This window comes from Sciurus carolinensis, chromosome 5 (genome assembly GCF_902686445.1).
Source record: "Sciurus carolinensis chromosome 5, mSciCar1.2, whole genome shotgun sequence".
Classification (NCBI taxonomy): domain Eukaryota; kingdom Metazoa; phylum Chordata; class Mammalia; order Rodentia; family Sciuridae; genus Sciurus; species Sciurus carolinensis.
In genome coordinates, this window is record NC_062217.1 from 133,703,299 (window position 1) to 133,718,633 (window position 15,335).

General features: G+C 33.9%; 1 non-coding gene across 1 annotated transcript; it reads left to right on the forward strand.

The window, feature by feature from the left end:
• The first annotated feature begins 11,519 nt into the window (after positions 1-11,519).
• LOC124985983 (U6 spliceosomal RNA) lies at positions 11,520-11,623 on the forward strand. Its single transcript, XR_007108913.1, has one exon. It is a non-coding gene; the product is annotated as a U6 spliceosomal RNA (small nuclear RNA).
• The last annotated feature ends 3,712 nt before the right edge of the window (positions 11,624-15,335 follow it).

Sequence of the window (15,335 nt, forward strand, 5' to 3'; positions counted from 1 at the left end):
GTCATTGTCTCCTGTACTGCTCTGACTTTCTCTATCCTCTTTACTTTTGTTCACTGGAGTTTTTCATTTTATTGAGAATTCAACTTATATATTTATAATTTTGTTATAGTTTATACAGTTTTTCAATGTGTTTATAAAGTAAGCATTTTCAAGATATCTCATCTACCACATTGCCAGAAATGGAGTCTAGAGGGAATGAAATGGCAGGAAACTTTCCTTGTATCTTATTGCCTGTCCCTGAAAGATAAAAACAGGACTCATTGTGTAGGTAACCAAATTCATATCTAGTCCCCACATGGGATAAAACCAAATAACTTTTTCTCCTCAGATAATATGAACATTTAAGGAAAATGTCACAGACACTGGAAAAGTATCTATTAATTTAAAAGAAGTCTTGAGATAAAGTTAGATTATAGCACATAGATAAAGTCTTGAGGATGAATAAAATCATCATGGAGAAGTCATCCGTGATAAAGCAGGAGAAGAAAATATGGTGAGAAAATTAGAAAATTCTGAATTTAAATAACAAGAAGAGCAGCTATTCTAGGTACTAGAAGAAAATTATGAGGTAGAGTCATCCTTTGATATCAAGAGGGGATTGGTTCCAACATCCCTTGAAGTTACCAAAATCTGTGGATTTTCCTGAAAGGTTGGTTCTTGTCCCGTAGCCCAATTTAATAAGGAGGACACAGTTTTGAGAAGAAGGAAGAAGTTTTATTGCTTTGCTAGCAAAGGAGAAGCACAGGAGACTTCTATCCAGAGGCTGTGTATATGCCCATAAGGGGGAAGAGAGAGTTTTTAAGCTTTTAGAGACACTCATCAAAGGCCGCATCCCAGGTGTGCCCTGATGGGGTGTTGAAATCCACTTGTTAGTTTGGTAGATAGTCATTTCCTAGATCTGGCACCATCTTTTTCCTATGGTGGGCATGATAAATAGATAACTGGACCTTGGGATGGGAAAAGGTAATCTTGTTCCCCAACCTCAGGTTAGGGAAGGAGATGGGGAAGAGGAAAAGAAAAACAAATCCATTTAAAAATAAGCATCAATGACATATATTCAAAGCATGAGGTGGACCACTGTTACATGGATGCTCATGTCCTTTATATAAAATCACATAGCGTTTGCATATACCCTACTAATGTCCTCCTGCATACTTCATATCATCTCTAGATTACTTAAAATACTTGATGTAAATACTATGTAAATATATGCTATACTGTATTATTTGGGAAAAGATGAAAATTAAAGAAACTCTGTACTTGTTCAGTACTGAAGCAAAGTTTTTTCAAATATTTTAAATTGGTCGAATCCATGGTCATGGAACCCACAGATAAAGAGGGTGGGTTAACTGTGTATGTGCAGGCACACAAATACACATACATGGGACTATGTGTATATATATATATATATATATATATATATATACTCACATATGTACATGTGTACATTACATACATTTAAAACAAAAAATATAATTTTGTTGAAGCTAAAAGAGTGATGTGTTTAAGAGAGGAGGAAGATCTTGATTTTTCCAAAAAAAATAAGAGCCCATTAAGATAAAAGTTGGAATAGTCATTGGATTTAGTCAATAAAGAGTAATAGAAACCTGGATGAGAGGAATTCCAGTATAGTGAAGGACAGGACTGAGAATTCAGTGGATTAATGTATGTATAAACCATGCCATAGAAATTGAGGAGTTTCCACCTGTTCCTTCCTGAAATCCATGAGCAAGTATTCAAATCTTACTATATGTTACCTTTGAATTTTACATAAACATCTCAAAAATCGGTATGCCCCAAGATGAATTTATTCTGCGCCTATTTTTCTCCCCTTCCCTCTTTCCGACCTTCCTCTAATATTCCGTATCTCAGTTAATGTCACTAACTGTGCACTCAAGTTTTTCATATCAAAATGGTTCAATTGAAAATGAGAGTCTATGGTAAAGACTGAAACAGCCTCTAAAGCACTCACTCATGCAAGAAAGGAAGGCTATTCCATTTTCTGGTTGGTAAAAGTCCTCAATTTCTGGGGATGAAACAACTTGTGGAGGCAGAAGGAGGGAAAAAATCATTTTGTGATATTTTTCAAGCTGGCATTTTTGCTACATAAGGCTTGTGGAAAGCATTGATTGCAATCTCGGTTTCATAGCTTGTAGAGTCAATATTCTTCTCAGATTTAGGCAAACATTTGGGCCTTACTTTTGGGGGCTGTTTTATTTTTATCTTTCTCTGATGCTTCATAAATATTGAAGCAGAATCAACATCTATCGTCAGCTAACTAAATGTCATTTTACACTAGAAGCCATCTCTCTTATTTGTTTCTTCTCCCCAAACAGGGTTTATGTACGTATATTTCAGGTTCCCAAATAAATGAATTAGATATTGATTGGAATTGCTCCATACCATGATTTAATATTGGAATGTGTGGTTATCAAAATGGACTGATGATGTCGTTGAAGAAAGTATCAACAGTCTAGATTTGATGTGATTTTTTTTAAAATGGTAATAGGATAAGGAAAGTTATGCAGTCAATTGCACAAAAGGGAAGAAGTACAGTGTAAATTGGGAAAGGATACTCTTTTCAGAGCCCCAACAGTCTCTAGAGGTGTGTGCAGCTATAGCAGACAGTCCTCATCCAAGGTGACAATTCTGTCAGCTTTTCTCTAATGTCCATGTTATATCCTGACTGTTCTGGTGAGTGAGCACCTGTCTCTCTGCTCAGCAGGTGTAAGAAATAAGTTCACAGCAACCCCAATTCATCTCTCAGTGCTCCCTGGGAAGCAGGGAAGAGAAGGCCAATTTTCTGGGGATACCCTCAACAACCTAAGCTCTATTTCTTAAGAAATTCCTTCCTGGGGAAATAATGTCCAATTTAATATATTCAGTTTTCCAGTTCAGAAAAGAGCTTCACATTTCTCTTCGTATCTTCTTTCAGTTCTCTCCTTAAAGTGGTGTGTTTCTGCCTTCTCAAGAATTTATGTATTTCTTACTATAATTATAAATAGGGAATGCATGATTCTGTAGCAAATTCAAAGAGATCCTTTCTTTTCTATATATACTGGGATCCTGATTTTGCTTATAAATACTTATTAAATGTAAACACACCCTTTTCTAACACATGATGTATGAAACTATTTAACAGCTTGTTCTTCTCCCTAGTCAAAATCTTCACTAAAACTGTTCTTCCTCTCTCTTCTTCCAACATGGGGACAGAAAATAGAGACATAGTGAAAATAGGACATGTTTCATGACTTAAAAGGGGATCCAGATGGCTTAAATAATTGGATAGCAATACCAGTGGAATTTTTAAAGAGAAAAAAATATCATAAAGGAAAGAGCTTGGGTGCTATTAGAAATTTCTCAAGTTACAGTTTTTTATCCTATAAACTAAATTTGCTTTCGTGCATTTTTAATATCAAAGCACACACTATTTTTAATAATGAATATCAAATACTTTGAGGAGTTATGAATAGTGAACTATCATTTAAATCATTTATGAACTATCACATAAATTGCACCTTTCCCACTACATGCAATGATTTGATTCTAGAAATATTTTGACAATATATCTAAGCCCAAGTTACAAACACTGTCTTAAAATGTCAGCTCTTTGTTACCATTCCGCCCCAGCCTTCCAGCCAATCTTCCTGGCTCTGCCCTCTCAAGTTACTAAGAGAAAATTTTTTGGTAACATTTATAATCAGAGGCAATACTTATGACTTCTGAGATCTCACATCCCCCAGCAACACAGCCGGAGCCTGATCTAAAGGGTCCACACAGCATGCTGGCTTGAGCTTCTGCTTTGCAAGTGTTTATGGATGTTAAATGGAGAATAAAGAGCATGAAAGATCTGAGGATGAGAGTGAAGGACTCTGCTTTTGCTGATTATATAACATACCAATTTTGAAATATCTGCTAAACATTAAAAAACAAACTCTAGATCCCAAAATTTAATAATGAATATTTAATTTTTAAGAAAATACAAAATATTATTAATTGAAAAATATAAAATTAATTTTAAGAAGTTGTTTTCTAATGTTAGATAAATGATGATGATGAACTAGCTGGATAGATAATATTTACATATATATAAATATGTATTCTGTGAATATTTGTGAAGAGTGGTTTCAGGATATTTCTTGGATATGAAAATCTGCAGGGTTCAAGTCACTTTTATAAAATGGCATATCGTTTTCATATAACCTATGCATATCTTCTTGTATACTTTAAATCATCTGTAGATTACTTACAATACCTATTACGATACAATACTATGTAAAGAGTTATTATATTGAATTGTTTAGGTATTAATGACAAGGAAAAAGTTATACATGTTAGTGTAGACCCAGCCATCAGAGGCCTAACTATATAGTACAAGTCAGTAACTATGTAACGTTAAGCTTTTTTTCATCCACAGTTGGTTGAATCTGCAGATGTGAACCCACAGATGTGAAGGGCCCACAGTCTATGTTTTACATAATTCAAATGGAATCTTTAATGCCAATCCAAATACCTTATCACTTACTGAGAAGTAATGGAAATCATGGGCTTTGAAGTCAAGCAGAGCTAGCTGACTTTTTGACTGATACTATATGAATCTGGAAACATTTGACTTTTCTGAATCTCCAGTTCCTTTTCTACTGAATGACAATAAAGATATAGTTTCATAGGAATGAAATTAAATGAAGTAATGCCATAAAAAGTTACATAGTTCCACAATCTAGCTATTGTAAATTGAGCTGCTATAAACATTGACGTGGCTGCTTTACTGTAGTATGATGATTTTAAGTCCTTTGGGTATAAACCAAGGACTGGGATAACTGGGTCAAAAGGTTGGTCCATTCCAAGTTTTCTGAGGAATCTCCACACTGCTTTCCAGAGTGGCTGCACCAATTTGCAACTCCACCAGCAATGTAAAAGTGTGCTTTTTCCCTCACATCCACACCAACATCTATTATTGTTTGTGTTCTTGATAATAGTCTTTCTAATTGGAGTAAGATGAAATCTTAGAGTTGTTTTAATTTGCATTTCTCTAATTACTGGAGATGTTGAACACTTTTTCATATATTTATTAATCACCTGTATGTCTTCTATAAAGTGTCTGTCCAGTTCCTTGGCCCATTTATTGATTGGGTTCTTTGTATTTTTGGTGTTAAGTTTTCTAACTTCTTTATAAATTTTGGAGATAAGTGCTGTATCTGAAGTATGTGTGGAAAAGATTTTCTCCCACTCTGTGGGCTCTCTTTTCACATTATTGATTGTATCCTTTGCTGAGAAAAAGCTTTTTAGTTTGAGTCCATCACATTTATTGATTCTTGCTTTGATTTCTTATGATTTGGGAATCTTGTTAAGGAAGACTGATCCTAAGCTAATGTGATGAAGATTTGGGCCTACTTTGTCTTCTACCTGGTACAGGGTTTCTGGTCTAATTCCTAAGTGCTTGATCCATTTTAAGTTGAGTTTTGTGCAGGGTGAGTCATAGTCTTAATTTCATTTTACTACACATGGATTTCCCGTTTTCCTCGCACCATTTGTTGAACAGGCTATCTTTTAGATGCCCTTCAACAGATGAATGGATAATGAAACTGTGGTATATATACACAATGGAATAGTATTCATCCATAAAGAATAATAATATTATGGCATTTGCAAATAAATGGATGGAATTGGAGAATATCATGCTAATTGAAATAAGCCAATCCCAAAAATCCAAAGGCCGAATGTTTTTCCTGATAAGTGGATGATGATAAATAATGGGGGTGGAGGGAAGGGGTGAGAGAAGAATGGAGGAACTTTAGATTATGTAGAGGGAAATGAGAGGGCGGAGGGGTATGAATGGTGGAATGAGACAGACATCATTACCCTATATACATGTATGATTACATGAATGGTATGATTCTACATCGTGTTCAACCATAGAAACAAAATGATGTACCCCATTTGTGTACAATGAATTAAAATACAGTCTGTAAAAATATTTTTTTTTTAATTTTTTAAAAAGTTACATAGTACCTGGTGAAAAGATGAGCGCTTTAGTGCAATAGTGTTAGTGTTTCTTAGGAGTCTTTGCATTATACATTAGCCTTTAGAAACATTATAGAATAATAGTTAAGAACCTGACTTTGCAGCCACTTTTCCTTTATGCAAATGCCAGCCTCCCTTCACTATCTGGTATCTGTGAAACAGTGTGAAAATTACTTAATCTCTCTATTCCTTCGTTTTCACATTTGTAAGATAAGGATGATAACACTAGTTTTTATCTTATAAAAACTGTTCTGAGAATTATTTAGTAGGTAACAGCACTTTATGAACAATTTTATGTATGCAATAAATATTAATATTATTGTGTAAATAGTACATATGAAGTAGATGACTTTTATTTTTCACCAAACTTCCTAAATGCAAGCCACAGAAAGAATAATGTTCTGTACAGACCAGATGAACACAGCCACACAAGGAAAAGCTTCATTCTTGAATCTGTGACTTAAAAACTGTGAGGTTTATCAATTGCCTCTCATCCTTGTCTCAGATTCCTTACTGCAAAATGAAATATTTGGAACTATAGTCTCTAACAGCTCTAATTATCAATACCCTTTGAAAATACCACAATATCAGTGCTCATAAATGTTCAAGTATATGGAAAGTAGTGATTGAAATGGAAAAAAATATATGCAATGGTAATAAACATTTTATTATACATTCTGTGGCAGGCAGTATTGTATGCATTTTGCATACATCATCTAAATATAACCCAGAAATATAAAATGTTATTGGAGATTATCATTCTTATTTTCAGGATTAAACTCCAGGACTTTAATAATTTTCTCCAAACAAATATGTCATAAATAGGAAACTTAATATTTTCTTTGTCAAAATCCGAAGATCTCTTTTTCGTGATATCTTCTAGGTTGAATGCACATTATTCAGTTCTGAGAAAAGTTGTAATGATTTAAGGAGTACATACATTTTCTCTTGCTGCTGCAATAAATTACCACAAAGTTAGTGGTCTCAAACAACTCAAATTTATTACCTGACAGCTGTGTAGCTCAGAAGTTCTGAGTTCTGTAATTCTCTGACATGAGTCTCACTGGGAAGAAGTGAAGGAACTGGCAGGGCTGCATTTCTTTCCGGAGCCTCTAGAGGGGAATCTGTTTTCTTCACCTCTTGCAATATCCAGAGGCTCCTGGCAACCCTTGACTCATGGCCCTTGCTTGCATCTTCAAGCCAGCAACACTTCATAACTGTCCATTCTTCCATGGTCACAGTTGCTTCTCAGCACAACACCCAGAAAAGATTATTTGGCTTTTAAGAAACCATGTAATTAGACAGGACCCACTCAGATACTCCAGAATAATCTTCCATCTCAAGACCCCATCTTTAATCATATCCACAAAGTCCCTTTTGCATTGCCAAGTAACATATTAACAGATTCCATGCATTCAGATGTGGTCATCTTTGGGCACTGTAGTTCCTCATCAAAGAAGTAAAATAACACCAAAAGCAGAATCCATAACAGGAAATCACTGATACAAAGTGAAATGTTTTGCTGTGAAAGACATTAGAGAGAAGATTAAAAGATAAGTTATAGTCTAGGAGAAAATGTGGGAAAATGACTTATCTAACAAATAAATTACACATAGAATACTTAAAGAATTTTAAAAATTCAATCATAAGAAAACAAATAAGCAAATTAAACTACATAGTTAAATTAAAATATAGGTAACTTAAAAATATTTGAACAAATAGTTAACCAAAGAATAAACAAGGGAGGCACATAGCATACTAAAAATGCTAGACATAGTTAATCATTGTTAATGCAAATTTGATTCACAATAACATACCATTCATTGAACACTATGAGAATGGATATACCCACAAAATAGCAATAATAATTATATCACTTATAATAAGATTATCTTATTGTGTAATAACTATCATCATTAAAATAAGCAATACCAACAGTTAGGGATAATGCAAAGTACCTATATCTCTCATTTAATGTTGGTGGGAATAAAAAATGTTACAAGTAATGTAGAAAGCAGATTGGCAGTTTCTTATAAAGAAAACAAATATTTGCCATCAACTCCGGCCTCTTTGTATTTATTTACTTTAGAGAAATGAAATATTTTTTCATGTAGAATCTACAAGAAAAATTTTATAGCAAACATCCCTCAGTGAAAATACAGATAAACTGTGATATAGCCATACAATCAAATACTATTTAGAATGAAAAAGATTAATCTACTAACATAAAAAGCACAGATGAATCTCAAGTACATTAAGCTAAGTGAAAGACTCAGATGCTATTGTTATATGGTGTGTGACATTATTTAAATGGCATTTTTAAAAAGACAAAATTCTAAGGGAATAGATGCCATCAGTGGTTGCCAGGGATTAGGGAGAGAAAAGGAACTAACTATAAAGAGGAAGAACGGGGAATATTTTGAGAGTGTATGCTATTCTATTTTCTGATTATAGTGGTCCTTAATGAATATGAAAAAAGTCACAGAACTGTTCATGAAAATAGGTGATTTTTATTATGTTCAAATTTAAGTAAATTTTCAAAATGTGAAAGAGCTGATTAAAATGCTAGAATTCATATACCTACTGATAATAACTTATCACATAATAGAAAAGACATTAAAAAGAAAATGAATGACTCTACTGCCTGTGTACAAATCAATTAGATCTCTATGGAAACATCTTATTTGACATTGTATTCTTTATACACACACACACACACATATGTATGTAAAAAAATATATATATATATATCAAACACTTCTTTGTATATATCTGAAAAAAATATATACATTGGGTTCATAAAGATGATTGTAGAAACTTTATAGCCCCATTATTAATAATAGCTCCTAACTGGGATCAGCCTAAATGTTCATCAGTAATACAGTGGTTAAAATAACTGTGGAATTTTCATGCAATAAAACATTGTGCAGAAATAACAATGAATAAGCTACTTGAAGCAACTTGCAAATTTTCACCAACAATATTTAGTGAAAGAAATAGATGTTTGAAAATTGTATTTTCCAAAGATGACCCCTGTAGCTCAGATCTTGAATGTCCTCGAAAGACTCATGTATTGAAGGGTTGGCCTCCAGTGCAGTAATGTTCAGAGGTGGGACTTGGGGGAAGTGATTGGATCATGACGGCTCTGACCTCATCAATGGGTTAATCCAGTAAAGGTTCATAATTGAATGGACGGTTGGGAGGTGGTGGAAATGGTAGGAGGGAGAAAGTTGGAGGAAGAAAGTCACTGGGAATGTGACCTGAAGGGTATATCCAGTCCCCAGTCCCTTCTTGCTTTCTCTTTCTCTTTGCTTCCTGGCTGCCTGAGCAGACTCCTCTATCACATGCCCCCGCTGCCACAGTTTCTGTCTTACCTCCAACCCAAAGCAATGGACTGTAGTCTCTGAAACCATGAGTTCAAATAAATCTTTCTTCCTTTTGAGTTCTCCTTCTCAGATATATTTTCACAGTGACAGAAAGTTAACTTAAGGACGATAATGATATCTTTTCTGCCTTTCACCAACCACCCAACTGTATTCAGGCAATTCTTCATAAAGCAAGTCACAATTTTATAATTTTTACTTTATTAAATGCTATTAGCTTTTTTTGTCCCTTTAAGATAATATTTTATTGTATCACAGCAGTTGTTCGTTACATTAAAGTGTAATTCATATTTGATAATTTTAGTCCATTTATAAATCCAAAGTACATATTGAGTTAATTAGATATTAAATAATTAGGTAATCACTTTAAATGTATTTCAAATTATGCATATGTATTTCATAAATATTAAAAGAACATGTAAAGGTGTTTTAGTGGTATTTGGGAAAAAATTGATAGTTCTGAAATGCAATATTTTCCTCATTTAAAAACAATGAAATATTATTCTGCTTTCAAAAAATTTGCATGTAACATATTTTAGTAATGGAATCAATTTTGATAATGATGGAGACCTGTGAATGAAATCTCCTTTAATCAATGTGACAGTTTAACCAACATCAAAATGGAAAATTTACATATTCATGAACATGCAATTCAGAAAATTATATTGGTAGGTGATACTATAAATAGAATTACGCACCCGGAGAATGTCCATGGCCTAAATCTCCAGAAACTGAATATGTAATCTGTGCGACAAATGAAGCAGAAGGGTCAGAGTCTGAGAAGGAGATTTGATAAGCTGAGGCGGCAGAGGACACAATGATTCAATGTGAGGACTGGAACCACCTTTTCTGGCTTTGAAAACCAAAGAAGAGAATTGTGAATCAAGAAATCTAGGCAGCTTTGACAGACAGGAAAAAGCAAGGAAATGGGTTTTTTCCCCCCCCCTAAAATCCCCAGATGGAATCTTCCAAGCACCTTGATTTTAAACTTTTGTAACTTATTTCAGTCTTCTGACCTCCAGCACTATATGATGACAAATTTCCATTGTTTTTAGCTCCTATATTTGTAATAAAAAAAGTTAGAAGTGATAAATATAAGTAAAGGGCTGGTGATACAGCTCAGTGGTAGAATGCTTGCCTAGATCGCCTAAGGCTCTGACTCCCAGAAGTGGGGGGGGGAAAGTCTCATCATTAATTCTAGAAATGCAAAGACAAAAAGTAAAATAGTGGTGATTAAAAGCACACTAACAAATGTAAAGAATTGATTATGTTCATTATTGTAAAGGAGGGTATAATTTGGGCTCACTAAAGTACTGTTAGTGTATTTACCAATTGTTTAGATAATTGTAGAAGACAATTTAGTACAATACATCAAATTTAAAAATTCAGATTCTGAATAACCAGAATTTTATCAAATAATCCTATTTGCAGAAAAGTATTTTAAGGGACTCAGAAATTCAAGCACAAAGATGCCCAACATTACATTTTTGCAAAAATGAATAAACTGAAAGACACCAAATAAGCTTTCACAGATTATAAAAATTATATTAAATGTCAATTTTGTGAGAATTAACAAAACTAAGGTCTTAATATATACTTCCATCAAATAACTCCAAAATATATACTTTCAACAAAAAAGAGTATTACAAGAATATATACACAGCATATTACTTAGCATATTATTAAATATTACATAGCATATTCCTTAACTACAGTATATGACTATATAAATATATTCATGCAGACACATAGCAAAATAGTTTAAAGCATAGAAGCCAAACTTAATACTAATTTTCTCTGGGAAGAAAATTGAAATAGAGTATGTAAAAATATATATGTATAGATATATGTGCACACACACACAAACACACATATATATATTCTTTATTATTCAATACAAATTTATTCATGTTATCTTATCCAATACAAACAGGATTCTTTATAAAGGAAATTATATATAAATGTGTGGCAAACTGCTAGAAATAAGTAAAATTTAAGTTGTGACGAACCATATGGAAGCAGAAGAAAAACAAAAAGGAATAACGAATAGTATCTAAGTAGTGAGCTTGCAACTCTGAATTGTACATATGATGGCCAGATGAAACATTCTGACTGCTTGTTTCAGTAGCACACATTAAATTGGAATAATACACAGCAGATTAGCATGGTCCCTATGCAAAGATGAAACACAAATTAACGAAGCATTCCATATTTTTACCAGAAATTCTACCCAGAGCAATTAGACAAAGGAAGGAAATAAAAGGAATAAAAATAGGAAAGGAAGACGTCAAGTTATCACTATTTGAAGATGATAATGATCCTATACTTAGTAGGTTCAAAAAGCTCCAACAGAAGACTATTAAAGCTAATAAATTCAGTTAAGTTGCTGGATACAAAATGAAGATACCAAAGTCATTAGCTATCCTATACATTAAAAATGAATCTACTGAGAAAGAAATCAGGAAAATAGTCCCAGAATAATCTAACCAAGGAGGTGATAGACCTCTACAATAAGATTTTAAAACACTGAAGAAAGAAACTGAAGACGTAAGAAGATGGGAAACTCTTCCATGTTCTTGGACAAGCAGAATTAATATTAAAATGACCATATAACCAAAAGCAACATACAGACTCAATGCAATTACCATCAGAACACAATGATATTCTTCATAGAACTAGAAGAAGCAGTCCTAAAATTCTTCTCTGAGAATAAAAAGACCAGAATAGCCAAAGCAATTCTAAGTCAAGAAAGCAATGCTGGAGGCATTAAAACACTTGACTTTCAATTATACTACAGAGCTATAGTGACAAAAACTTCATGGTGCTGGCATAAAAACAGACACACAGACCAAGGGAACAGAACAGGATACATAGTGAAAACCTACATTATACTGTCATCTGATCCTTGACAAGTGCACCCAAAACATAATTGGAGAAAAGACAGTCTTTAATAAATGGTGCTGGGAAAACTGGTTATCCATATGTAGACAAATGAGACTAGATTCCATATCTCTCACTCTGTACAAAAGTCAACTCAAAATGGATCAAAGGCCTTGGAATAAGGAAATTACAATTCCTAGGAGAAAATGTAGGGTCAACACTCCAAAATATAGGTAAAGGCAAGGAAATCCTCAATAAGACCCCTAAAACTCAGGAAATAATGCCAAGTTAATAAATGGAATGGCACCAAATTAAAAAGCTTCTGCACAGCAAAGGAAATGATTTAAAACATGGAGAGAGATCTAACAGAATGGGAGAAAATCATTACCATTTACACTTCTAACAGAGTATTAATATTCAGGATATATAAAGAACTAAAAAAAAAATTAACACCAAAAAACCAACTAACCAAGCAAACAAAAATTAATCAATAAATGGGCAAGGAAACTAAACAGATATTTTTCAAAACAAGAAATACAAATTATCAACAAATACAAGAAAAAATATTCAACATCTTTAGCCATTAGGAAAATGCAAATCAAAACTACACCGAAATTTCTTCTCACTCCAGTCAGAATGGCAGCCATGAAAAACACAAATAATAATAAATGCTGAAGAAGATGTGGAGAAAATGAAACGCTTTAACACTGTGGGTGGGACTGTAAATTAGTATGCCTACTATAGAAATCAATATGACGGTTCCTCCAAATTCTAGGAATAGAACCACAATGGAGTTTTATTCAGCCATAAAGAATGAAATCATGACATTTGCAGGAAAATGGATGGTATTGAGAACATAATGTTGAACAAAATAAGCCAAACTGAGAAAGTCAAGAATTGTCTGTTTTCTCTGATATGTGGAAGGTAGAGAGGAAAAAGGAAAAGAAGGAAGGGTACATGTATGATCTCCTGAAAATGCAAGGGTTACCAGTAGAGTAGAGGAAAGGGGCCAGGATTTAGGGAGGGCAGGAGGGAAAGGGGAAACACTGGGCAACAATATCAACCAAACTATTCTGTGGTGTGCATGCATGAATACGTAGCAATGAATCCTAAGTATAAATATAGGATTTTATGTATAAATATAATATACCAACAAAAGACTGGAACGAAAGGAATTATTCAGCCTTACTTCACACATGGAAGTCTGCTGCACACTCCATCATTATATACCATATACATTTTACTTTTCTTAGTATTAGTGTCAACATATAAACAATTATACTGGAATTCTTCATGATGCTACCCTCCAAAAACAACAACAACAACAACAAAAAGGAGTACTATGGCACCAAGAAGTATACCATTAAAGTAGAATAAAACAAATAAAACTCAGATGTATGATCTATCAAAATGTATAAATGCATTCTACTGTCATGTACAACAAATTAGAACATAAAAAAATTCAAAAAAAAAATCGGTAGAAAGGAAACATAAAGAAAGGGCAAAGAAATTTAATTTTAATTTAAAATTTCATATACATTTCCAGGTTTTCAGTCCCCATGCCAGTTCCTTTACTCACGAATTTCTGAGAAATCTGTCAATCTTAAAGTTACTATACCATACATATTCACCTACGTATGAAAAGACCTTGTGCGCTATTAGTACGCCACAATTTAAGCAGAGATATGACATTTTAAGATCCCTACAATTTATGAACTTTACAATATAATATACTGATCAGACAATGGAGACCATATCAGCCTAAGAATCCTGAGAAGGACCAGCCTGATGCCATCCTTACACACCTTCTGGACACGACCCTTTCCATGTTTCTTTAAAAAGGCCTAGAACCCCTAATGCCTGACTCACTCTCAAGATGACTCGCTCTCTCCCTCCAATGTGCATCTACTGCTTTTCTAAATAAATCCTGTTCCTCTGCTGACACAGTGCGTATGCCAAGAACCCTTATGGTCCCCAGTCAACTACCCGACTCTCTATGAGAATCCCCAGGGCCTCCTCCAGAGACATGTCTTGTCCCATGACACCATGAAGTGTGCTAGTATAATATTTTTTAACATGTTATAACATAAAATTATAAAAATTATATTATAAAATTTTATGTTATGAGTCAAGGGGACTTGAGGGTTTTAGAAACAAAGGAAGACTGTCTCAAGTAACTTAAAAATGTATATGCCTTTTCACCAATAAAGTTATATCAGCAACTCAGATATACACTAAATTCTAGTGCCAGCATGAAGGATTTTGCTAGAATTCTTCTTTCTATTTCTTAAATCAAGGGTAACATTTGCTGTTTGCACTCAGTTTGGAATCAAGATGTTAACCGTCACATAGCCAAGTGGTTTTAGTCACATATGCAAAATTAGTTAGCCTGTGCTAGACAGGCCAGGGCAGGGAGCAAACTCTCTTCTCAGCTTCCAAGGAGTCCCCCACGTCCTTGAAGGTAAGTGGGTAACACTTCAGCCTTTCTTCTCAGCACAAAAAAAAAAAAAAAAAAAATGCAGAATACAGAAAATGTTATCAGGATTTTGTCCTTAATTTCAGTCTGTTTCAATTGTAAAATGATATGTGAGGTCAGAGAACATTCGTTGACCAGCAGAGGTAGCCATGGATTCAGAAAATAATGGTTTGGGTTGTCAGGATAGTGTAGGTAGGACTAATAAAACACATGGGAAGGAATTCATCCAGAAGAACGTAAGACTGAGGTGTGCAATTTATGTTCTAAAACCTTGAATTTATATCAACTTATCATCATTTAAAACAAACCCCTTACATTCCTTCCCTGACAGTTCCCATTAATTTACGCCTCTGTCTTATGAGAAAAGTTTACAACAACTGTTATAGAAAACAAAATTACTCCTTAATCTTAAAATACAACAATCAAGACAGTATGGTGAATATGACTTCAGCATGACGGCTGCACACAGAGAAGTATGGAGGTTCTTACCAAGGGAGAATACCTTGAGTTTATTGCAGGGGCAGAGGAGCCTAGTCCCTCTGAATGCAGGGAACTCAGTAAACAATAAGGAG